This window comes from Sus scrofa, chromosome 13 (genome assembly GCF_054392235.1).
Source record: "Sus scrofa isolate SSC_HxYL_T2T_F1_AM1 chromosome 13, Sscrofa_HxYL_maternal_Yorkshire_Landrace_v2.0, whole genome shotgun sequence".
NCBI classification, from domain to species: domain Eukaryota; kingdom Metazoa; phylum Chordata; class Mammalia; order Artiodactyla; family Suidae; genus Sus; species Sus scrofa.
In genome coordinates this window covers 208640022-208665740 of record NC_139395.1, presented here as the reverse complement: position 1 = coordinate 208665740, position 25719 = coordinate 208640022, and the positions used below count along the sequence as shown (strand labels likewise).

General features: G+C 38.0%; 1 protein-coding gene and 1 pseudogene across 10 annotated transcripts in view; one reads left to right on the top strand and one right to left on the bottom strand.

The window, feature by feature from the left end:
- GRIK1 (glutamate ionotropic receptor kainate type subunit 1) overlaps positions 1-25719 on the top strand; it is a 409934-nt gene that overhangs the window by 28305 nt on the left and 355910 nt on the right. For 4 of the 10 annotated variants that reach the window (XM_084991919.1, XM_084991918.1, XM_021070896.2 and 1 more), the window contains exon 2: positions 19214-19306. The exons of the other annotated variants lie outside the window; for them this stretch is intronic. The gene's annotated coding sequence lies outside the window, so the exon portion shown is untranslated. The remainder of the gene's footprint in view (positions 1-19213; positions 19307-25719) is intronic. 10 annotated transcript variants of the gene reach the window in all.
- On the bottom strand, positions 2988-4651 carry LOC106508025 (TOX high mobility group box family member 4 pseudogene; annotated as a pseudogene).

Sequence of the window (25719 nt, the reverse complement as noted above, 5' to 3'; positions counted from 1 at the left end):
GTACAGAACAGACAGATTAAAAAGGAGCATCTATGCATATAGAATTTTGTATTACTCTAAAATCTTCACTATTTAATTGGCAGTCAACTGTTTACACCCTCTTGGGCATACCGCCTATATATTTTTTAGAATATTAAGAAAAAGATTCAAGGAGTTTCCATCGTGGCTCAGTGGTTAACAAACCCAACTAGTTTCCAGGAGGACACAGGTTCCATCCCTGGCCCCACTCAGTGGATTAAGGATCTGGCGTTCCATGAGCTGTGGTGTAGGTCACAGGCGAGGCTCAGATCCCACGTTGCTGTGGCTGTGGTGTAGGCCAGCAGCTACAGCTCCAATTCGACCCCTAGCCTGGGAACCTCCATAGGCCACAAGTGCAGCCCTAAAAAGACAAAAGACAAAAAAAAAAAAAAAGAAAAAAAAAAGAAAGAAAGAAAAAGAAAAGAAAAAGATTCAACATCCAGCATTATTTAACATTCTCTTAGAATTCTAAAAAAATAATAAATAAAAGCATAAAATACAGACAGTTTTTGGTAAGTAATTTTAAGGTATCAGTCAAATTAGGTTTAGTAATGCCACTAACCCCCAGCCCCAGCCCTCAGATATCAGGGCTTAAAACCACAGAGGTTTATTTTTGCGCATACAACATTCTCCATAAAGATTGATAGAGATCCTTATTACAAGCAAAGAGCAGGATGATGGATCTGAAGGACCCAAGCAGATGTAGTCCCTGTCTCAACAAGGCAGGGAAAAGCTCTCAAATGCTTCTGCTCCAAAGTGACATGCACTGCATTGGACAAAGCAAGTCACATGAGCACATGTAATTCCCAGGGAGCTGGGGATAGGAAACTACAACATTATCTTGTTTCCAGAGGGAAGAAACCTGGAGTATTGGTAAAAGAGATCCACAAATACCATGACTAGTAGTCCAAAAATAGAACAACAGGTCAGTAAAGTCCAGATTGACATTTCTGAGCTTAGCTTGACCTTTCCTTCAAAATGTCAAGATGACGACCCATTACCCCAACCTTAAGTCTTTACATGACTATGCCCCAAGCAGGAAAGAAACAGAGAAGGAAGAAGAAGGAATTTCTCTTTGTGCATCTTGCTTTGAAACGTTCCCAGAGATCCCAGCAGATATCTCTTTGCCTTTCATTTGTCAGCAATGGCCACTTAGCGCCCCCTAGAATAAACCTCTCCCGTGGGAATGGAGCTGCCATGACTGGCTTGCACCTTGCACTGGAGCTGATTTTGCACTCCACCCTCACGCTTCCCAGGAGCCATTAGGCAATGCGTTGAGGTCTTTTCTGTTGCCACAACTGGGGGATGAGTGTTACTGGCATCTAGTGAGTAGAGGCCAGGGGTGTCACTAAATGTCCTCTATAACACATGGGACCACCCTCTACAATAAGGAATTATCTCATCCAAAATGTCAATATCCAAGATTTAGAAAGTCTGCCTTAAATTGTGCAGTGTTTATTTCTTAAGCCTGGACAGGCTATGCCAAAACTTAATTTGAGTTCTTTTAGCAAAAGAGTAAGTAGAAATGGCAGTGAGGGGTACGATCAATAGTGTTTGTCAAAACTTAGGAGTACTAAAGATATATTTTTGTTTGAATGACAGCTGTCACATATAAGTTTTGTGTGTATGTGTAGCTTGAAAAAGAAAATAGAGAAGTAAAGAATAAGCTGAGGAGAAAAATCGTATTCAACTCACTGAAAGATTTAACTGCTTTCTGTGATTCTTTAGCTGGGAGCCAGGGCAATTATGCCTACAAATCACCACAAAGAGAAGGATTTTAGTGTTTCATTCATTGAAATCTGCTCTTTTTTTATGACCATTTACATTCTACCTACTTCATATTTTCTAGGTTGTCACAGGACAGTCATATCTTATTTCATTCTTTCAAAACATGGTCTTGTATCATGGTTAAGCACAATGACCAAACTTTAATGTAAATATTACTAAGTTATGAAATACAGGGCCTAGCTCTTACAAAATTATGAAATAGGACAGATTTTGTCCACCCATACTCTCTCTGTCAAAGCTCTTCTTTCTTCTAATTGCCACTAAACTATATACACAATTTTTTATTTTTTATTTTTTTGTCTTTTAGGGGGGCACCCACAGCATGTGGAGGTTCCCAGACTAGGGGTCTAATCAGAGCCATTGCTGCCGGCCTACACCACAGCCACAGCAATGCAGGATCCAAGCTGCATCTATGTCCTACACCACAGCTCATGGCAACACCAGATCGTTAACCCACTGAGCAAGGCCAGGGATCTAACCCGAAACCTCATGGTTCCTAGTTGGATTCATTTCTGATGCACCATGACAGGAACTCCATATATACTTTTTTTTTTTTTTTTTTTTTGTGGTGAAACCTCTTACAGTAAGGATGCAGAGTTCTGCCTTTTACACTCATAAACTGAGCTAATTGAGATAAGGAAGGATGTTGCCTACAGAAGTATCTTATATCTCCTAGGTGATGTTATTTTTCTCTACAGGCCAGTTGCTTACTATGTTGAAAACCATTGTCCTGAAAGTAATGTATAAACGTGATAGTAATAGTTCCCTGTTTAAGAGGTGACCTTTAATGCAACCTTTTAGCCCTTTTAGAATGGGCACACCCAGTGGTGTTTTCTCCTAGGCTCAAAACTGAGCACTCACTTATCATTTTAATAATGTTTTAGACAAGTCCTATGATAATTATAACGTTTCCTCACATAATCCCCACCACCCTCCACCAACACCCCTATATTCTGCATGTCCATATTCCTCTCAGCCTCTCCTCTGTTATTACTGGTTATCTCTGCTTGTTCTTGAAAGTAAAAAGCAATTCCAGGTTAGAGCACACTAAATGGCCCTGCTCCATAGCCTGGCCCCTGATGAAGAGAGAGATGAAAGAGGAGAAGCATCAAGGGCATGAAGGCATCATGAGTTGAGATCAGGCACTACCAGAAACCTAGTTTGTCTTTTAAAAAGCAAGCTCAGTGGACATGTGCCCGGCAGGTCTTCACTGGCTTGAGGAACAGGAAGGACTCTTTCACAACCACCACTGTGTTTGAATTTCTAGAGGCTACCCAGGCCAAGAAGACATCCCTGCTGTGCTTCACCACATACTCAGTGCTGCATTACTCAGTGCCCCAGTCTTTCCTCACAACGGGAGGATTCTCACAGCCAGACTTCACACATTGAGGCTGGGGTGAGAGCCTCACGGGAGACTCATCCACTTACTCAACATCCATTTGGGGAGGAGACGCAACCTCAGGAACTCCATCTGTGATCATCTCACAGAGTGTCTCAGGAGAAGTTTCCTCCGCAGTGTGGGCCTCAGGGCTGCTGTTCATAGGCTGCTCAGGACTGTTTTCTATGGGTGGTGGAACTAAGGTAGTCTGCATTTTCAGAGTGGGTGGAGGCACAATCTTGACCTGACGTGGAGGTGGCTGTTGCTGTAAATTGATTCGAAATTTCTGTGGTGGAGGCTGTTGCATGGCCTGGAGTGGGGGAGGCTGCTGCAGAATGGTCACTTGTTGCTGAGCAGGGGGCTGAGGCATCTGTGGCAACGGAGGGGGTTGTAGTTGCGGTGGAAGCAGTTGCATAGAAGCTGCTGCTGCTGCCTGCAGCACAGACCGAGTGATGATCTGGGCTTGTTGACTAGGCTTGGTAGTAGCTGTACTGGTTTGACCTAGTTGGAGCTCCCAGGAGGTCACCACTGTTGCTGGGATAACGGTAACCATCCCTCCTTGATACATAGTAACAGAAGGGGGCAACATCTGTTTGGTAATAATCAACTTGGTAATACTGGGCTGACCCCCAGCTCCAAAAGATGCTTGGTTTGTCACATAGGATGAAAGAGTGGAATTAACAACAATGGAAGGAGATAGGGCAGGGGGCTCTGTCATGGCTGGTGCTGGAGATGCTGGGTCAGCAGTAGTGGCCACGGGAGGTGAAGAAGGAGTCTGTGATGGTGGTGCTGGATCCAATTCCACTGTTTCCACTGTGGCCTGGCACTCCTGATTACCTTTATAAGCAGCCAGAACCTTCACATACTCTTTCTTGGCAGCTTCAGTTTTTCTCTTGTACACCTGCTTTTGTTCCTCTCCAAGACTGTCTCACATGGAGGCCACAATTTTTGAAACCTCCCCAAAAGTGGCATTGGGATTCTGTCCCTTGATGGCAGCTTGTGTGTCATGAAAGAACAAAACATATGCTGCGACTGGTTTTTGAGGTTCATTAGGATCTTTCTTTTTTCTCTTTGGAGCCTTCTGTTTTTTCCCTGCTTCCACCAAAACTGTCTTCTGGCTGGGAAGTTGCCTCTGGAATTCCTCAGCACTATCCTCATGAAGTGAACTAGTAAGTGAAGGGGGTGGTTGAAAGATGATCCTCAGGTGACTGGGCAGGTGGCAGGATGGGCCCCCCCCCCCAAGCTCAAACCAAGTTGAGAACTCAGTTCTGACTGGTCAATGGTGGTCAACTGGCTATGCCCCATCAAGCCAGAGGTCATGTCTGTCACTGGTACATCGATTGCAACAGGTGGGTTAGCGCTATGCTGAGCTCCTATAGAATGATCCAAGTCCTCGGCCCCTGACAGGAAGGGGTGCGAGGGCCCAGTGATCGTCAGGTAATTGTCATTTCCTCCAGGAAACTCCATCTTCACACAAGGGCTGCCACTGCATACAATTTTTAAAATTGAAAGATATACTTTTAATACACGTCAAATGCTTTACAGTTACCCATTTCAATTTTCACAATAGCATGGCAAGGTAGATTTTCATTATTCCAATTCCTAGGTGAGGTCGTGGAAACTCAAGTGGTGAAGTCAGTTTTCATAGTCACATAGTAAGTTGGTGGCAGCAGTAGGGTTTGACCTCAGTCCTTCTCTCATTTTGAGGCTTTTTGCCAAACTGCCAGTACCACAGAGGTGCTTTGGACCAGAATTCAAAGTGGAAAGAACAGGAAAATCACTTTCATAAAGTAATCTGCATGTATGATGGTTTTCTGAAATAAAAATATTTTCTTAAACACATATGCATGTAATTCTATGCAAATAAATTGTTAGTTCTTGATACTTTAATGTATTAGATATAATATACTTGATACTTTAATAAAATGGATACAATATATATAATTTAATTTATAGGAATAAAAAGTTGCTGCAAATGGCCGTATACCTTTTATTGAAACATTCCAAGAGTCAGCATTTTGCCCTAGTCATTTTATCATTGATTCTCTCTTTCTCTGTGTATCATAGGCGAAGACACAATGCCTCTTAAATTCTAAACACATTAGTGTTATTGAAAATAAAGAATATTCATCTAAGTAATCATAACAATGATAAAAATACCATATATTTTAATACTGACATATGATATTATCATATTTATAGACACTATTCATTTCTCTAATTTTCCCAATAATCTTTACAGGGATTTTTTTCCTGGTCCAGGATCTCTGTGAGGGCTCCTCATTGTGGAGGGTCACCGAGTCCTTTAGGCTCAAATATGAAATCGTTCCTCAGCCTTCTTTATCCTTCATCACAGTAATAGTTTTGAATATCATCTGTCAACTACTTTGTAGAATATTTTTCTCTTTACATATAATAAACACTTTGACTCTATATTTACAAATAAATAGTAGTTAATGATACAGATTCTAAAGTCTAATTGCCGGGTTTATAGCCTGCCTTTGCCACTTCCTAGTTCCAGGAACCTGTGCAAATTATTCAGTTTGTCAATGCTTTAGTTTTCCTCATACCTAAAATACAGCAGTGATCATCTTACTAACTTCCAAAAAAAAAAAAAAAAAAAAAAAGGTTATTGAAAGGATTCAATAGAGTTAGGGTATTCCAAGCACTTAGAGCAATACTTGACACAGAAAGCCCAATTTATGTTTTATTATTGTTATTATTACTTAGTACTCACTCCATGTAGAGTTACCAAATGATAATTGAAATAATGTAAAAGCCTTCCATATTTGGAGTATGAGGTTTCTAGTGTTCTGCCAACACAGATTTCTGATAAAGTCCACTTCCAGCCAATAAAATTATCCTTATACAAAGAAAGTTGGCTGGCTTCTTTATCTGTGCTTTTTCAGTAGGCAAGAGAAAAATGGTTCTCTATATCAGATTATAGCCACACGCTGTCAGGATAAATACAGCTACATAAAATTACTATACCCAGATGAATAGCGTCTTGTGAAAATGGTTATAATACAGTATAGCTTGCAATAATTAATTGCAAAGGGCCTACTATATGCCAGGCTTTTACACATCCAGAAAAAAAAAGTTAATTCCCATTTAACTGAGTATTTCACAGTATTAAATATTTGTTACCTCTAGCTTTTTAGACACCAACTTCTTATAATCCCACTTCAATTTTCTATATTATAAAATATTACAAGGTCAAGGAAAATTCTACCATGACTTTGATCAAGGGAGAATATCAACCATCACTTTCTCTTAGTTTAGGGAAATTTGCATTCTGTTAATTTCTGTGCTCCAGACCGCCCAAAGTGACAGAGGTCAATTTAAGATTATTTGTTTCCTCTAGGGAGATTGACGTTTCTAAACATAAGTGAGAAGAAGACTATATAGCAAGAATGCCCACATGATTAGGCACAACTAAAGGAAATATCCAAGATTGTTACATATCACCAAAGCTTATTTTAATTCTCATGAATCCTTAATTTTTTTTTAAGCAGCAGGTTTGCGAAGTTGTGCTTTATTCAACAGTTCTGTTGAAGGCCACACCGTATTTCTCTGAGGTCTTTTTTAGGCCAGTGGTCAGCCTCCTACGTTGTTCCTCCAAGTGCCTGCAAAGTAAATGTCCTTTTTTTTTTTTTTCCCTAAATGATTCATCCTTGACTATTTTGAGGGCTAATAGTTATGCTAGAGGAGCTGTAATCCCCAATTATTTCAATAAAGGTAGTTAAAGATGGCTTTCTATTGCTGTTTCTCAATCATCTAGCATCTTCCTAGTTCTCTACAGATTCCTCAGTAGAATAATGAATGCCCATGCGATTTCTCAGAAAGCAGTTTCTTGAGTACCTTGCCAAATGCTCAGGATTTTTAGGCTTAAATACCTGGACCACCTCTAATGTAACAAGGTTTTTTTTTTTTTCCCTGATCATTATTGCTTAGATTTCAGCAAACTAAATGAAAGTTAATTTAGCTGCAATGTGTTAGAATGCACTGACTTTGGTAACTACATAAAAATATGTCAATCTCACAAGCATAGTTTTACCTTATTTGCAGTCATGTTTTTAGTAACATAATCATACATTAATGACTATAAAGATACTTCAGAAAATTCACTTATGTTTCTGGTGCAAAGAGCCATTAGAAAATTTTACAAACAAAGTTAGTAATTTGTTTAACTATTTTATGGACTAATAAGGAAAAATGAGATGAAGCAATCAATTTATTTTTTTTTCCTCTTAAAGTCTTTACACATCTTTGAGACCCTTAAGGATCACTACCAAATATGATATTTGCCATTTTAAGAAATTTTGATTTAAAAAATTGGTGACTGTTTATTAAATAGCATAGAAACAATTCCTTTTTAAGCTGGATTGTTAAAGAGGCATTTCTCTGAAAATGGGTATGCAAAATGAAACAAATTTAGTCGAGGGTTTTTTTAATTAAATTTTATTTTATTTTTAAAAATTAAACATTGTAAAATGTTCTTGTAAATTCAGAATTGATTTTTTTTTTTTTTTTTTTTTGTAATTTGTGTATCTAGGGAAAAAACCCCTCCACCAAAGTCATTTTATGAAGAAAAAACTTGAGAGGCTCTTAGCACTTCATTGACTAATTTATGAGCAAAGGCCACGTCTGCATTAGTCAAATGAAATAATGTGTCAATGTTAACAAAGAAATTTTCTTTATTGCTGAAGGCTCTGCATTAACTTGAACAATGGAAACATCAAATTGTAATTGTTTATCCCCACCAAATAAATGAGCAAATCATAGTAGTTACTTGTTTACTTGTAATCTTAGAAAGATATAATTCAATTTTACTTTATTAGGAGCCCCATTGAATGGACATCGTAAAATACAGGTGCCTAATAGGCAACTCTGCTCAGCTAATGAAGTAACATGATTTAAAAAACATAATTTGGAGGCTCTTTTAATTAATTAATTAATTAATTAATTTTTAGGGCTACACCAGTGACATATAGAAGTTCCCAGGCTACGGGTCAAATCGGAGCTACAGCTGCCGGCCTATAGCCCAGCCACAACAACTTGGGATCCAATCTATGTCTTCAACTACACCACAGCTCACAGCAATGCCGGATCCCCAGCCACTGAGCAAGGCCAGGGATGGAACCTGATCCTCATGGATTCTAGTCAGATTCGTTTCCACTGTGCCACGACGGGAACTCCTGGAGGCTTATTTTAAAGAATATACTTTGGTTTCTAGTTTGCCTTATGGGAGAAGAGTAGGTAGGAAAATTCCTGAAGCTACCCTCTGCCGTTCAGTTCCCTTTCTGCAGTGTTGCAATTTGACCAGCCCTGTGAACACCAGCAGGAAATTGGACCAAAATAGATTCAGCCAACGTAACACAGGATGAGATAGATACTGGTGATGGAAGAAGAGAAATGGGAAAAGGAATTCATCACAATAGAAAATGGAAGATGATAGAAAGGCAGGTTTGTGTCCAGGAAATGGAGCTATTTGAAAATTAAGGAAATAATATAAGTGGTTATTTGATTATGACTAATTAACTACAAATAAATAAAATCTGCATAAAACACAAGAAACAGAAGCAGTGTGTTTTTCTTTCTCTTTTGGTCTAAACTTGGTTAACAAATATTAATTCTCTTTTAATATATGTTAAGCCCTTAGGATAGTGTCTGGGGTATTGTAAGAGCCCAATAAATGTTAACTATTATTATATTAAGTGAGATCAAAGGGACCATTTGCTTGAACTGTTTAATTTATAAGATAATATTCTGGAGTTCCCGTGGTGGCACAGCAGCAACAAATTTGACTAGGAACCATGAGGTTGTGGATTCAATGCCTGGCCTCGCTCAGTGGGTTAAGGATCCAGTGTTGCCCTGAGCAGCGGTGTAGGTCACAGATGTGGCTCAGATCTGGCGTTGCTGTGGCTCTGGCATAGACCGGCAGCAATAGCTCTAATTAGACCCCTAGCCTGGGAACCTCCTTATGCCATAGGTGCGGCCCTCAAAAGACAAATAAATAAATAAATAAAAATATAAGGTAATATTCTGCATTGCTGAAAGGTATTTTTTAAAATGAATATAAGTCAGTTTTCACCAAAACAATAATAAATTCTAAATATAATTGTATATCCATGTTAGGTATAACATTATTTTGTTGTTTTTTAACACAGAATAATTGGGCACAGTTTCTAACAATAAAACAAGAATTTTGGAGTTCCTGCTATGGAACAACGGGATAGGTGGCATATCTGGGACACTGGGATGCAGGTTTGATCCCTGACCCATCACACTGGGTTAAGTATACAGCATTGCCCACAGTTGCAACATAGGTCACAACTGCTGTTTGGATCTGATCTCTGGCCAGGGGAACTCCATATGCCATGGAGTAACCAAAAAAAGAAAGAAAAAAAGTAATTTAAGAAAATTACCACGCTGATACATCAAATTGCCTTTCTCTTTTGAATCTGTGTTCTGGAGTTCAATAGCAGGATATGGGCAGAGGGAAGGCCTTTTGCATCTGTAGTGTCCATGTGATGAATCTTCTCATCTTCCTATCTTTGTCAGGTTTAATTCTCATTTCCATTTATATAGAATGCAGATAATTTCTTTCTATGTTATACATTTTAAAAGTTAAAAAAAAATCATGAAAATTGTTTTGATTTGAAATGCATTAGTTGAATTAAAATTCTCAATTGTTTCTTTGAAATGTTTTATATATATATATTTGAAGTTACTGAAAGTGATGATTTTAAAATACATTGAAAGAGTCTGCCTTGAATTATCATTTATCTGGCATGTACCTGTTACACCTTTTAATATGAAAAGTATCCAATTATCATGTAATAAGTTGAATACTCATAAATCTAGAACATGGAATCTGTTATAAAATCTAGAAATTTTACTTAGTATTTTTTTGAGGTGAAACACACTGGAGTTTTCAAGTTTAATGTAATTAATCATAAAATATACCAAATAACAGTGAAGAGCAATGAAATTTACATGACTGTTATTTCTCCAATGAGATGAGTTATATTGAATGCTTTTTTACATAAAAGTAGTCAAAGAGATATTCCCATCATTGTGCAATGGAGACGAATCCAACTAGGAACCATGAGGTTGTGAGTTCCATCCCCAGCCTAGCTCAGTAGGTTAAGGATCCAGAGTTGCTGTGAGCTGTGGTGTAGGTTGCAGATGCAGCTCGGATCTGGCATTGCTGTGGCTCTGATGTAGGCCAGCAGCCACAGTTCCAATTAGACCCTTAGCCTGGGAACCTCCATATGCCACGGATGTGGCCCAAAAACCAAAAAAAGGCAAAAAATAAAAAGTTCAATACAAAAAAAAAGGTCAAAGAATCCCAGAAATGGTCATATTTCATTGATGCAAACTTATTGCAGAGATATGCATGCTGTGTGCTTTATGGAAATCTAAGATAATACCGGTTTTGCCTTTTTTTGGGGGGGCGGGTAGTTGTTTATTCTCTCTATATATCTTTTTTTTTTTTTTTAGGGTCACACATGTGGCATATGGAAGTTCCCAGGCTAGGGGTTGAATCAGAGCTGTAGCCACTGGCCTACACCACAGCCACAATGATACCAGATCCGAGTGTGTCTGCAGCCTTCACTATAGCTCATAGCAACGCCGGATCCTTAACCTACTGAACAAGGCCAGATATCAAACCTGCATCCTCACGGATCCTAGTCAGATTCGTTTCCTTTGAGCCATGATGGGAACTCCATGTTTATTCTCAAATCTTCTTTAAAGGATAATTAAAAACATTCTCAGATCTATAATAAGTTATTTTTCAGGAATGCACCAAATTTTGGTCTCTGCTCAATTTTAACTGCAACAAGCACCATATATCACTGAATAAGTTGCAGGCACTTCATGTAATTAGCCAATGCTAAAGAATGTTTTCATCAGAAATAACAGCTACTCCAATGGAGTACCTGGGAGAAAACAAATGGAATGTCCTCCATATAATTCAAGAACATATGCCTATTAAACATGGTACCCAGAGGTAGATAAAGATAATTCCTCTAAATATTATTGTAACCCTTTTGTCTGAACCATTTTAACCACATTGTCTTTTAGGTTTCCCTTTTAAATCATCTTTGTCTGTTACCTATAACCACTTTTAAACCTTGGAAGCCCACAGCCTGGAGCCTATGTGAATAGGTGTAAAATTTAAAGCCAAAATGAAATAAATCTGCTTAAACAAATAAGCAGAAACTTATTAAATACTGCCCATAATGGAAAACAAAACAACTCACAAAAAATTTTTGAAATAAAGCATTTTATTGCTGAGGTTATATTATTTTTCTGAACCATTACGTTACATATATTGTACCGTATGATAATTTGTGAAGTTGTTTTTTAGCATTTAATTGGATTTGTACATGTGCTACTTGGAAAATATGTAGCCTTCTCAGCTGTTTCTCAGAGCCATCTGAGGATTGCATTTCATTAGAACAAGGTCTGATGTCATAGCACTCAGCAATACATTGCAGCAGGCAAAGAATTGAAATATATAAAATCAGCTAAAATTATTTTCCCTTTCTGACATCTTTCCAATGACGTTAATGAGAAGTAATTTGCTTTATTTGCTATCTAGGTTTTTTTCAATTGATATCCTCTAAATTGCTTCGTTTCTTACATAATCTAATTTTTAAAAATCCAAAAAACTAATACGTACACGCACACACTACCACACACACAAAAATATATTTCTTTAAAAAAAATAGTTTTAAAAAGCCCTTTGCATAAGCCATCCTGGCATCTCTTCATTTTATAGCCCTGTGAGGACCGAGTCCTTCTCATCCTTAATGAATCTGAGAGAGGACAGTGTAATTTAATTTGCTTTTCAATCCATGAATGGAAATTCTAGAGTGTGATAACAGATGATTTCAAGTTTGAATTTCCAAATTTATCCCGATCAGTTTAAAAAAAATTTTTTAGTCCCTTTCAGTCAGCAAATGATTGTGTTCTAAATTGTTTGGGCCACTTAATCCATGGTTTAAACAGTGGCACTCTACCCCTGATTCTAAATTTCAAGTATGTCTCATGCCACTGGGTTGGTGAGGCTAATGGGATGTGGGGAGAAGACCTTGTCAGCCGGATAATGATAATGATAATTGCAGCAGCAGTTACTCCAGTGTGAGTCTCTGGAACTCTGGAATCATCACCTGTCAGTTAACTCAGAGTGTAGCCAAATGAATGCTATGGGAGGCAGAGGGATCTTTAGACAGTTTCCTAGAGAAGTGCCTTGAGTAGGAGTCCCAATGGAGCCTGAAGTGAGAAGAGTTAGTCTCTTAGAACAGAGCTCTGGATGTCAGCGTCCTGGCTCAAGCCAAAGTTTCCTGGTCCAGGTCTCTTGTAGCTGTGTCTCATGCATTGTGCTCCCAGGAGTTCAGAAGGGACCTTCCAGCTCTTTCATGAAAGGTGTATGATCCAATCCATAAATCTCTTTGATGAAAGAATAGCACATGTGAAATCATGCCCACTCCATGGACTGCCCTAGTTCTGAGAAGTGTGGATCGATGAGGACTAAATGGTCAGGTGGCACGTAGATCAATCAACAAATCAATTCAGTCCATGAACACTGGGCTGCTCATTACCCTGCACTGGGTTGCATTAAACTAGGACCAGGAAAGCAAGCAATAGGTTCTCAATATCTGCTTTTGCCAACAGTATTCACTCACCTTCTTATATGCTCAAAGTAGTTCCAATTTCAATTAAGAAAACAGACAAAACACCACTTAGCTTTTTACTTGAGTATCTCTCCGGGCCACTCTCTGTTTTCTTTGTTTTTGTTTGTTGTTGTTGTTGTTTTGTTTTTTAGCAAAGGAAGGTTCACAATGCTGTGAGCTTTCTTTATTTCTTAATTACTCAATGAATTTTATTACATTTAGAGTTGTACAGTGATCATCACAACCCAATTTTATAGCATTTCCATCTCAAACCCCCAGCCCATCTCCCCACCCCGCAACCTGCCTCCTTTGGAAACCATAAGTTTTTCAAGGTCTGTGAGTCAGTGTCTGTTCTGTGAAGAACTGTGAGCTTTCTTAGATAGGGAATGCTTCCTATTAATCTTTGTGTCCCCAGCACCCAGCAGAATGCCTATTACATAGTAGGTAGTTAAGGGATACTTGCTAAGTAAACGAATCCTATGGTCTTGTACCGAGCTCATGATAAGCATTTCATTATACAGGTGACTTGGACATGAGGGAAGGCGGTTATTCCTCAGAATGCCCTGCAGTTCCTCTCCAGCCTCAGCCCAAGTGAGCAAGCCTAGCTGTGTCCCTTCCTTCTGTGCAGACAGGGCAGCTCTGCCCAAGGAGCATGTGCTCTCTGCCACCCAGATGTCCCCAGATATGCCCCTGGATTATTCCTGAATATGTAATCAGCCTCCTGTGGTCATTCCTCAGATTTTATCCTAAGAGATTAAAAACTACACTAGGCTTACCTGTTCAGGGGATAGTGTATAAATACATTAACTATAAATAAAAGTAAAATGTACCCATCCAACAAGAAAACAAATACATTAAACCAATGTATCTGATAGATACTGTATTTCCTCAAAAGACAGCTATGCATTACTGTGTGTAAGGATGGAAGGGGAAGAAAGACAAAATGCATGGAAAACTTTGAGGACTAGATTAAAAATATAAATTAGGCACTCAGACAAACCTGCATAAGCACAGAAAACTACTGTGATAGCCAGGCTCAGAAAGGATTACAAAATAAAAATGTATTAGAAGATTCCAGGGACTCCAGGAGTACATACTTAACTGAAGCTGAACTTTATTTAGGTCTTAAAAAAAAAATTGAAATTAACATAAAGCCGTGATTTACCCCAGACTTAATCATTCATTTGTGTATTGTTAATGCTTAGTCCTCTGGAGTAATTTTAGGACATTTTGAGCAATATTGCTTGTATTCAGCTGATTTCAGAATTTAATTCTTATTTCAATTGGGTAAATCATTTTAAAGAGGACTAGCTAAAAATTGCCTTTGAGGAGGTCCAAGTGTGTTATGTTATGGTAAGAATATTCAGAAACCACTGGATTTTATGAATAAATAGCTTTCACAACTTACGAAAATAATTTTTTCTCATCGCCAACTGTGATGTTAGTTTAAACATATAAAGTCTACTTTTGAATTCCTGCTTGTGTCCCTGTCACCTTTGCTTGCTACTGTGTAACTTCACCTTCATTTTTTTTTCTTTTTTCCCTTGCAGAATCCAATGAGAAAAGTACATCATTGTCTTAGTTTGCTCAGGCTGCTATAATGAAGTGCTATAGACTGCGAGGCTTAAACAACAGAGGTTTTTTGTTTGCTTGTTTGCCTGCTTGTTGATAGTTTTGGAGGCTTAGAAATCCACAACAAAGGTGCCAGCAGATTGAATTCCTGCCTTGTCGACAGCTGCCTTCCTGCTCTGTGTTCACATGACCCATACTTGGTATATGCTTTTGGGGAGAGAGACTTCTCTGCTTCCTCTTCCCATAAAGGCACTAACCCCATCGTGAGGACCCCACCTCATTCTAAAGCTAATTACCTCCCAAAGACCCCACCTCCAAATGCCATTCCATTGGGGGTTAAGTCTTCCATAGATGAATTTTGGGGAGACACAAATATTCAGCCCATAACAGTTATGCATAAACCTACCAATATGCTTTCTAAATACACTAAAAAGCACAGTATGTAAAAGTACAATGAATTTCCTTTTCATTAAGAGGCTCAATTATTTCAGGGAACTCACATGGTTTAATAACCCAGCAGGCAGGCCATTTCCTAGGTATAAACTGAACACATGACTTTCCAAAGCATGTGGGAGGCCCTTCTCCAGGTGGAACCTTCTCCATTGTTTTTAGGTAATGGGATTTTTTTTTAATTCTCCAGGACCAAGCTCATTGTTCTGCATCCTTGGAAAGACTGGACAAATCAGGTCTGAACTAACCCCCTAACCCTTCAACATGCCTGAACCTGCAGAATTCTTCTCCTTTCTTTTTTTTTTTTTATTTAATGATTTTGGAGTATAGCTGATTTACAGTGTTGTATTAGTTTCAAAGGTACAGCAAAGTGAATCAGCCTTACATATAAATATATCCATTCTTTTTTCCCATATAGGTTATTACAAAGTTTTGAGTAGATTTTTCTGTGCTATACAGTAGGTTATCATTAACCATCTATTTTGTACATTAGTGTTCATATTTTATTCCCACCTCCCAATTCTTCTCTCCCCCTAAAGGTTTCACCTGTGGTACCTGTAAGATTGATTTAAAAATCCATAAGATTGTTTCTGTTTTATAAATAAGTTCTTTTGCATCATTTTTATTAGATTCCACATATTAGTGATATCATGCCATATTTGTCTTTGACTTATTTCACCCCGTATGAGAATCTCTAAGTCTATCCATATTGCTGCAAATGGCATTATTTTATTCTTTTTTATGGCTGAGTAATATTCCATTGTATATATGTACCACATCTTCTTTATCCATTCCTCCATCAGTGGACAGCAGAATTCTTAATTTCCTATGTGTTTATTCAGCCTTTCCTGGTATATGTCCTCACCCACAACATCAGGACAAGGGCTTGTTATGTCTTTAGTCCCTAGACTGTATCTGGGATGCAACAAGCACTTATATTTGTTGACTGAATAACTCAGTTCTACAACAATATAACCTTCATGGGGTAAAGATTTTTGTTCTACTCTTTACTGCTTACAGAATACTGCCTAGCACATAGGAGCTGCTCCTAAAATAGCTGATAAGTAAGTAGGCTATTAAACATGTAGTTAGGCCTTTGGGAAAGAAAAGTGCAAAAAAAAAAAAAATCCTAATGGGATACTTATGATCTTCATCCAAAAATAGCCTATTGGAATACAGAGGAGTAGTTGAATGAAAAGAAACAGCAAGCCAAGAATTAGAATATGTGAGTTTTAATCTCTATTTGGTGTCTCTCGGGCAAGTTTTTTAACCCTTCTGGGTATATTTCCTCATCTATAAAATCTAATTGTAAACATTTCTCTTCCTGGCTTTACACAATTGTTTGATCCTATAAGATAAAATCTATGACAGTTTTATTCAAATATATGTTTATCAATATTATCTGCCTCATCACACATTTTTTTTATGCTTCAGAACAACTATAATGGAGTAAGAATCACCATGCACATGCTTTACAGCTAAAGAACTTAAAATGTAGAGATAAAATAATTTTCCGGTGGTTCATGGCTTTCTGTTGCTGCGCCTCAGTTCTTACCCAGAGCTGTTAAGATGTCACATTAATTCACCTCAAGTCCTGGACTAAAGTTCTTTCCTTGCAAATTGGACTCAAACTACTTCTGCAGCTTTTTGATTTGGTTTGACTTTAATATGAATTCAAAACTTTGTAATTATTACACTAAATCATTATTGAAACTGATTACGTGAAGATGTGAGAAACCAGGGTAACTAATTATGTGCAAAGTGAGCTTGACCTATACAGAAAAATACTTGTTTGAAGGAAAGATCACTATCAATTTATGCGTTTTCTCCAATTCCCCTTTTGTTATGTAATTGAATTCTCTATCATGCTTTTTGAGATTTTAAGATAATATTTCAATGTCAGGTTCACTCCATGTCAATTTCATTTTCAGGCATGCTTTACTGTCAGGATCAATAGTTCTTTGTAATTTAAACTTGCCGTTCGCTATGCCTCTTGGTACTACCTGCCACCAGACTAGCTAAGCTTTGTTTTGGAAGACACATTTCCCACTTTTTATATTATTAATAACACTTTGGAAATATCACTGAGACAAAGGCATGAATAAAAAAAATAAAAATTGTCAGGTAAAAATCATGTGTGTGGGTTTGTGTGTGTGTGTGGTGTGTGTGTGCATGCATCTATGTGAAAGAAAGAAGTGTTTTACACTCTGATTGTTTTAGATCCATTTCTCAGTTATAGTGAAGGCATTTCAATTTTAAGAGAAAGTTAAAGAAGCAAAATATTTTACCTTTTGTCTTAAATTTTGGGACCCACAGACTAAGAAGCTGTGAGAGCTGCAAATAGCCCTTGATAATAATCTACTCATTAGAAATGAGGGGACTTCAGGGTGGAGTAAGGTGGGGTTACAGGGCCATTCAGCTGAGCCTACTCTCCATCAACATACCTCCCAGCCTTCCTCCAGGCCTACAGTGTTGCTTTGGAAGCAACAACACATCACCAATTGAGACCCAAGTAACTAGCCTTTACATTTGATTGGTCAGTTCTTTCCATCATTCATCCATAAAGGATGTACCGTAGTAGAATAAGATAATGAATGCAGTGTATTTTGTGACTTCCGAAGATCTTATAAAATATGAGCAACATTTACAACAATATCAGCTACCATTTCGTGAGTTCGTGAGTTCTTGGTACATGCCAGGTACTATAAAGCAATTACATATAGGATTCATTTATTCCAGATTTATTTTTTGAGGGCTTAATATGTGTCAGGCACTATTCCAGGTGCTGAAGATAACAGCAGTGAACAAGACAGACCAAAATTTCCATCCTCAAGAAGCTTACTCTACTGCTTGGTGTAAAACATAAGTAAAATATATAGACTATTACACTGTAACAAATGCTAAGGAGGAAAAAAATAAAGCAGAGAAGGGAGATGTGAAGCCTTGCAGTGTGAAAGTGAAATTTTACATAAGGGACCCACGGAAGATCTCACAGAAGGAATTGAGCTTTTAATTGCATTTCAAATGTCAAAATTACTTCAAAAGCAATAATATATAAAGGGAACATTTTGCCCAAAATTCTCCTCCCCGGTACAATATCCTTGGAGTGAATTTCCTTGCAGCCTTTATCAGTACCCATGAATGTGTTGCATAGTAAACATTTTCCTCTCTATTATAGCCATGTGACGGCAGATGACTTTTGTGAAAAGGTTTGATAAAATGAGGGAGAAAGGAGTTGGAAAAGGACATGCCTGGGTTATTCCAAGGGCAGTGAGGAGGTCGGTGTGGCTGGAGCAAAGGGAATAAGGTGAGATGAGAGAGTACCACACTGACTGTGTTGAAAAAGCTGTTGGAGGGTTTAAACCTTCATGGTAGGAGTTGGCCTGGAAATTTTACGTATGAGAAAGTCTGGGGCTAAGTGAAGGGAAGCTGCTTCCCCTAGGTCACTCAGCTAAGTGTCAGAGTTGAGATTCTCAAAACTTAATCTAATTCCAAAACCCATGCTATTAATCATGACAGTATCTTGCACGAATTACAGCAAGCAAATGCTTGAATACACTGGTACAAGTGAAAAATCAAGATTAAATGAATGCTACGTGAGTGTTCATTGCATCTGGAAGGGTGTGACAAGTCTTCTTGAAGGAGTTGCTGGGCACTCATGAATGAGTATTATTGCCAGAAACAAAGATGGGTTTAAGGACATTCCAGACGAATGGTAAAGAAAAATATCCTCTTGGACTTTATAACCATTAAAAGTCATTATGTATAAATCGTCTTAACATTCTAATAGCTAGCAGTTAACACTTTAACTGCTTAAAAAAGAAAAGTGTTACACAGGGGAAGGTACGGTGGGCTCTGAATTAAGGACACAAAGATCTCTCCATCCACCCGCCTCCCAGAGATGCCTTCATACAAAGATCTCTCCATCCACCCGCCTCCTAGAGATTCCTTCATTTGATCCACAGTTTCCTTAAATTAGACCCGCCCGGAAGTAAACTCACTTCTTCACCTGAAACCTACTCCGGGATATTCACTCTCATGGAATGTTACTGTCATCCCCTGAGTTGACAAAACTCTTATTTCTAAAGGTCATTCTAGATAAGTTCTTTTTCTTGCTTCCAATTAAGGCTCCAAATCTAGTACTCGTGAATGTTCTTAATTAAATATCTCTTGAACCCTTCCTGTGTCTCCTGCCACTGACACCATCAAATCCTTATCAAGTCACAAGAGTTAAGGAGAAAAAGGACCAGCTGATTTTCTGCTTCGTCTTCTTCATTTACTTATTCATTCACCTATTTTTATTAAGTACTTCTTCTTCCAGGCATCATGAGAGATGCTGGGAATTGAAGCACAGCTGACCTCCCTCAAGGAACTTACCATCTGGTAGGAGAAGGGAAAGCAGCCACGTCAACAGGTAACAGTGTTGTAATATCCATATATTCAGACACAAGTGGGCCCAGGGGACATCCATTAATATTTGACTAGGAGGAGTCTCCCTCGTGTCTCAGCAGTAACGAACCTGATTAATATCCCCTAGGATGTGGATTCATACCTGGCTTCGCTCGGGGGGCTAAGGATTCAGTATGGCCATGAGCCATGCTGTAGGTTGCTGACATGGCTCAGATCTTGTGTTGCTGTGGCTGTGGCATAGGCCTGCAGCTGCAGCTCTGATGCGACCCCTAGCTGGGGAATTTTCAAATGCCACAGATGCATCCCTAATAAGATAATAATAAAAAAAAATTGACAAGGAGAATGCTCGGATTATAATCTTCGCATGGTACTTCAATGGCTTCAAGATAAAGTGCACATATCTTAGCAGTGCACTTAACAAGGTCCATCCCCATCAAGCCACTGTGTGACCTTTTAGCCTCACTGCTCCTCATATTCAACCTACCACCAAGTCTACAAAATGAGCAATGACCCTTAGATTTTTCTCTAACCTTAAGCACAAGCTTTCTGTCTAGCTGATCTTCTCTTTGCTCCCCAGGCTGTCAATACATACAAGCTCTTCCTTTAGTCACTCTAAAACCTGCTGACAACTATATATTTGTCAATTCTCAACTCAAACGACTCATCTACACCCACTGGTTCACACTTCACCCAGACCATTCTGAGCTCTAGGAAAGATAGAGGGAAAACCTCCTTGGTAGCACTTATTACCCTGGATTGAGTTGTAGTTACTGAATGTCACCTCTATAATAATCATAGCTGTAGCTAACATTTACCCAGTGCTATTGGCCTGAGGTGAGGTCTGGTTGATATATATATTTTTTTAATTTAAATATTGAGAGACATGTTCCATTTCACAGAAGAAGGAACTGAGGAGGGGAGAGTAGGCAGCTGGTCCAAGTTCTCACATGTGAGTGGTTGAGTTGGGCTCTGGTTCCAGAGCATGTGTCATTAACCACCATGCTATAGTGCCTTGAAATATAATGTTTTATTCTGATTATCATGAATATTGTGCTATATTTATCTTTATCATGTAGATGAAGAAACAGAGAAAGTCAAATGACTTTTCTAAAGTTACCCAGGTAATAAACCTAAAGCTAGAATTCAAATTTAAGATGAATCTGACTCCAGAGCTTGCACTAAATGAATCAATGAATGAAATCATTTCTCCAAGTCCCAATTTCCTTGTTTTCTTTTTTTAAAGAAATAGTCAGACTAGATAATCTTTACATTTGTATCCAAATCTAACAAGTATTTTTGTTTTGTTTTTAAATCACCCCAGACTCTTTTACTTTGCTTTGGAGATATATTAATAACAAAAAATTATTTTGTTTTCATTTATGTGTCAATCTGATATACTAAGATAACACTAAAAAGATTATGTTTTAAGGTAAAATACAAAATGAGGAGTTTCATCAGTCATCAGAGCTCTCTGAAGGACATGGCGGAGCCTGGAGACATGGCTCAAACTTATGAATTCTGTCTCAATAGCATCTCAGTCTTGGCTCAATCCACTGCCAATGGCAACTGATCTGGGCTGGGTCCTGCTGTGCCAGGCATGCAGGCAGACAGGCACCCGAGGGCCGCCAATCCATTCTTCACCCAGCAGCCCTACTCATCCACCATTGTTGTTTTAATCACATCAATCATTTTTCCAATTCCACTTTGTCCCAAATCCAAGCTCTTAATCATAGGTCTCAAATCTCTCTACCAATTAGTCTTCCCTCCATATAAATAGAAACATCTTACTGCCTGCTTGTGGCACTGCACTCATAAACATACTTGTTCCAAGGATTTATGCTCCTTCCTTCCTAGCTTCTCAAGCATATAGCTTCTGCTTTCCAAACTCATTAAAAGTCACCAGCTTTTCCCAACCAATATCCCCTGGCTTTGATACTTCAACTTTTTGTAGTATCTCTTGAGAAGTTATTAACAGAGGAAACACATTTGAAACCAAGCTTCCCATATTGTCTAACGGAAAATTATGTGAATAGGAGTTGGAAGGAATCACTCTGAGTTGCAACTCTGCATATTATTTTAGCCTCAGTCTTATCTATCTGTAAAATGAAATCTGAATATAAACCCCGCTGCCTTATGAGGATTAAACACACCTTTATTTACGAAGTGCAGGTATAGTGAGTGCCCACCATATGCTGACGCTGCTCCAGGAATAAGGTATTTATATAGTAAATTATACTAACAGTCTCTTCATGTGTAGGTGATCACAAATATATTTGCGTATTTCCCCCATTTCTACACTTAACTGTAGATGTTTCTGTATGAATCGCAGTTTTCTATCCTTAGTAGAGTCACTTTTCCAAACAGTAGAGGATGAATAATCATCAACTGAAAAAAAAATGAATTCACTTATTTTATATCTCCTAATTCAAAAGCAGTTGTGAAACCTTTCTCTCCCTATGCCCAACCTCCCACCCACGCTCAACCATCTGAAGGGTAAAGATCAAACAGGTGTTCTAATGTTTGGACAAGCTCAATGCTTGCAAATTCTGCCAACATCTACTGTTTTATAATAAGAACAGATGGTCACAGATGAGCATCGCTTCAGCTATTGATGATGTTGAAAACAAATCTTTATCACAGAAAAGGGAGGGGATGGAATTTTTAAACATAACATTTTCTATCTGTAGAATGCATTGTGAACACCACACAGGCTAGCACCGTGATTATGACAGAATGAAATCCAAATTTTAAAGGGTGTTGATAAAGTGCTTGGCTGCCTTCCTACACAGAGTATAGGCTCATTTCTGTCTCCACATTTGACTCATAAAATGAAAATATTTTACGTATGATATATGTGTGAGATTCAGTGATACTGAGTGATTGAATTTGTACTAGAGATATTTCATTCTTTCATGAGTGATTTAAGTGCTTGGTATTTTCTTTGAGTCTTTTTTTTTTTTTCCCACAAAAGTGATGATCAAAGAGAACGATGGAAGGACCGTTCTTATCAAAATGATCTGTAAATGATTAGTTTCATTCTAACAGAACTTATTACTGTATCACGCAGTCCACTGAGGCATGAGTTCTAGTTAATTTTAGAATTAAATGTCAAGAGAAATCTTATATCAGAAACTTTATGTGGATCAGTGTAAGATATGCAAGTCACCAGATATTAATGAAGAGCTTTGATACAAGTATTCGCTTTACAGATGATGGTAGTATGTGAATTATAGAGTAGAGGAAAAGAACTGGTCTCTTAGTCTTTTTCTGACACATGATTATATAAATGAGCTCTCTTTACCTCCAAACTTTCCCTGCCAGTGTGCATAGCAAGGGCATAAAATTATAATTGTATGTGTTTATGAGTGAGTGTGGGTGTGTGATATTTATATGGTGGGCCTGCCAATTACAGCCTTGGTTGTAGATTTCTGGAGAAGTTGGTAACTAATACCAGCTTGGCAAAACTCGGGCTAATTCTTGTTGGAATACTGCCATCTTAACTCTGAAGCATTCAGAAATATTTCACTTTGTACTCCAATTATACTAGTCTCACACATTATGTTTTATCATATTTTCTGGATGAAATGCTGATCTACAGCTGTACTTAAACTTATGCAGACATCAAGAAATGTGGGCCTGATTTCCACTGGTTTAGGGTAGTAATTATTGGCTGGCTCCTTGATTCCTTGAGACTGAGTATTGATGAAGAGAATACACAATGAGCTCTGGACAGAAAATTTAAAAACTTGAAATCTCAGCAGAAAGTAAAACTCCGGAGCATGAAAGGAAGTTTATGGTGAAAATCTTTGAGTAAGTGTGTCAAAGATTGATTTACTTAACATATTGATATCCTGTATTAGGTAATTTCCAAATGCACGAAACAAGATTATCATTTTTAAAGGAGAAGTCTACCTTTTAATTTTGGGAAAAACAGTTTCTAATCACTTGAGAACCTACTGTGTGGAGGACACTGAGGAAAATTAAAATATTTTGTGAATCCTGCAGTCTACTTAGAAAGATAAGAAATACACAAAAATATTTATGATTAGAAATAATCTATAATTTAGACAAGAAGTGTCAAGTGATTAATTGTGAAAAGAAAGGCAAAAATTGAATTTAGACTTGGACATAATTACTCTGGCCCAAGAGGTCCAGGAATTTTCACAGGTGAGATAGGACTTGGGGTGGTGTTTGAAAAACAACCAACCAACAGAGAAAGGGATATAGTTGCTCAAAATATTGTGTGCTTACATTGAACTTTATTCTTTCTTTGGTGATAATTCTAGATAAATGCATTTAGAAATTACCTAAAAACAGGACATCAAAATATAAAGCAAACCAGTCTTTAAGTCGCTGCTATTTGTTCTTTGACGAGACAAACTAATTTCAATTGGAAAGGAAGAAGGCACAAGCCATGGGTAATTAGAGAAGTTTTCTAAAATTGGGGATGATTTTCCTTATTTTGCGGTAATTTAGGTCATACCCATTACATAATTTTGTTGAATGAATAAAAGTTTTGTAGAGTGTAATGTCATCTGATAGCCCACTGTGAAATCATTATAATAGGAGAAAAAGGAAGAGGAGGAGGAGAAGAAACAGGAAAAAAATGTAAAGCAAAAGTTTGAGGACTCAGGAAATATCTATAGAAGAATGCAGACTTTGCTTATAGTAGTAAATACTCACACTTGATCTAGATATAAAGGTTTTCTCTATACCTTTTTAAGTGTGTTAAAAGAGTAAATATCACTTCCACCCTTTTTAAGTTGAAAATTCATATAGGCACATCCTTAAAAATATTTCAAAGAAAAAAAAAACCACTCTCATTGTAACAGAATATTTCTATTTTTTGACCTTACCCATACATGTTTATTCAGTTCAATCATAATCTAAAGTTTATGTTGTGTTCAAGGTCAAAAATTTCTAATATATTTTTAAAGAGTTGGTCTACTTTCAGTTCAAACAAGGATTTTAGAAGTCTAGTTTCTTCATTCTAAGAGAGCCAGGCAAAGATTTCTGTCCATAAGTAGTCAATTTCCTCAGAGCTATTTTGAGAAGCAGGAACTTTAACAGATTTCAGACACTTTTGAGAAGACTTCAGGAGAGAGTTACAAAAAGTAGGATGGGGTCATTTGTGTTGCCATTTGTAAAAAAGGAAACCTCTCTGTGATGGAAGGTCAGACATCCAGCTTTTCTTCAAAGGATATTGGAAAATCAACTCTTTTCATCTAAAACACCACCAGAGTAGTGATGGTGGATGTCTTTGGTGAGCACAAATTTACAGCCTTGGAGACCAGCTTCATTGTGCTTGCAAGTGTACGTAAAAGAGCTGCAAGCTCTTTATGTTACACATCAGTTGTTAATTAGTCAATGTTCTGTTAATGGATTTAGACATACTTTTGGCATTTCTTAGCTGTTGGGCTATAGTTTCTGAGAAATATAGGCCCAGTCTATCATAAGACCTTAAGAAGGGAAAAGCTATGAAGTGGAGAAAAAGAAGGAAGATTCCCCATAGATATGCCCCTAATTATTTGAGGCACCTCACTTCTAGCCCTTGAGGGGTTGGTTTTCACCAGAGCTCATTTGACATTCCTGACTTCCAACCCAGCCTATTCTATTCTTCTTCTTCCCTGCAGACAGGAAACACCAGTTTTGACCAGGAAAGCACTCTACCTGGCCCTGGAGAGCTAGTCATGTTCCCAGTATTATTTGGATTGGCCATTTTGTATAGTTCTGAACAATGAGAGCTAAGCAGACATGCTCTGAGAAGTTCATGCACTTCTTCCTCCCCCTCCACAAACATGGATGTGATATCTGGAGCGTAAGGGAAAATGTGAAGATGCTGAAGGAGTAAGAGGAAATGATGGGAAGACCTTGGGTCCAGCCCAGCATTAGTGAGCAGCTGAGCCCATGCAAACACCTCTGTACCCCTGACTTCTTGTTATACGAGGAAAACTACTCCAAATATGTTTTTAAGCAACTGTTGGTTATGTATTTTGTCCTTGGCAGCCTTACACAGCCCTAAATGACACTTCTGATAGAGGAGAAAGAGCTATGCTAATCTGATTGTGTTATGTCTTGACCTATTAATATCTGAAGGTCTCAGGTGACTACTTAATGAAAGTGAAGACTTGGATGAGGTCCCTCAGGAAAGTTCAATGTCTATTCTGGATAACTAAAAAAGAATGAGATATGGGAGTTACAGGTATGTGAATGACTGGTACATAAATGCAATGGAATAATACTCAGCCATAAAAAAGAATGAATTAATGCCATTTGCAGCAACATGGATGGACCTAGAGCTTATCACACTAAGTGTGATGAGAGAAAGACAAATATGAGATCACTAATATGTGGAATCTAATAAAAATGTTATGAAAGAACCTATTCACAAAACAGAAATAGACTCAAAGAGTTTGA